The sequence below is a fragment of the Rhodnius prolixus genome, unplaced genomic scaffold (genome assembly GCF_049639745.1).
Source record: "Rhodnius prolixus isolate KJV_2025 unplaced genomic scaffold, Rpr scaffold_2, whole genome shotgun sequence".
Lineage (NCBI taxonomy): Eukaryota > Metazoa > Arthropoda > Insecta > Hemiptera > Reduviidae > Rhodnius > Rhodnius prolixus.
Genome location: NW_027411592.1, coordinates 25,734,510 through 25,735,855, shown reverse-complemented (window position 1 = coordinate 25,735,855; position 1,346 = coordinate 25,734,510).

Sequence of the window (1,346 nt, the reverse complement as noted above, 5' to 3'; positions counted from 1 at the left end):
AAAGGTTGCAATGCAGGATGCCCTGTCAAAAAACAAAAGGTAAACCATGAACATCCAGTAAACAAATTCTGTAAGAATTGGAATGGAGACTGCCGAGACTGAAATGAACAACATTTTCCTCCATACAAAATGAAAGAGGTCACGGATGGATATTTATTTTAATTAATGTCCAACAACATGGAGCACTGATAGTCTCGAGACAGGTCCTTCCGTTTCAGACAACTCTATTGCATGCCCTGAAGGCGAGTTGATAAGTTTCCAAAAAAGAGTAAATCTAAGTGCAGCAAACAGGAATCGATTCTCTAATGAGTCCTGCAGCTTAACACCGAGAATCCCTTCTTCATGGGAAACACTTTGGAACGAAGGTTGATCAAGTCAGTCTTATTTGATTTTTTTTTTAAAGATATATAAAATATTTCGCCATTGATTACTAAATAAAGAATAAATGTTGCCTATAACTTATTCTCAAGTTATTTGTAAGCAGTTCATCGCCGGGTAATGAGTAGTAAGAGAAATCTAGGATCAGAAAAGGCTAGCCAGTTGCATGACGATAATCAGGTTTAAGCAGCGTAACAGAAATGCTTGAAACAAAATAGTATAAAATAATATAATATTATAAAGTTTAAAATAAAAATCCATGTTCCTGAACATGAATATTTATGTAGGAGATAATAAATACAGCAAACAGAAGTATATCAGGTTTTATTTGTGTCAATTTTTTTAGTTTATTTGCTCAGCTGTTACGAAAGGTTGTGTAAACAAAGGATCGTGCGGAACCCCTCACTTCGTTCCAGCCCAGCCGAGTCAGCGAAGCTATCTGCTAAGTTGTGGATTCTTAAATCAGACAAATACAGGATGTGCAGCAGCCCTGTTCCTACCACATTTCATGGAGCCCGGTTCCCCCTTCTAGTAATAAATTTCAAAGAGACTTTCTAAACACATCCATAAACAATTGAAAATTTCACGTTACTAGATAATTGCCAGCGAGTTGTAGAGCGCCAACAGCAAAGAAGAGAGGAATTTCGCACGAGTGGAGGTGTGGGTGTCCTGTTGTGAATCATTGGACGAGTGAAGCTGTCACCCGCTATAGGAAGCAGGTGTTTAGTTTTGTGTCGCTCGCTAGGGAGCACTGTCATTTATTTATTACTCTGTAGTTGTTATTGTTGAAAATGTTGGAGAAGCAAGATGGCATACTATAGGTGGCTATACTGTTGAAGTGCTACAACCTAGTGGGGTAATAACACACTAATTATCCAAAGCTATAACGCTATACATACTTCACCCCTTTGTTTTTAGAACTATTACATGCACCTGAGTTGTTTGTAAAGACAAACTTTCCTACTGTG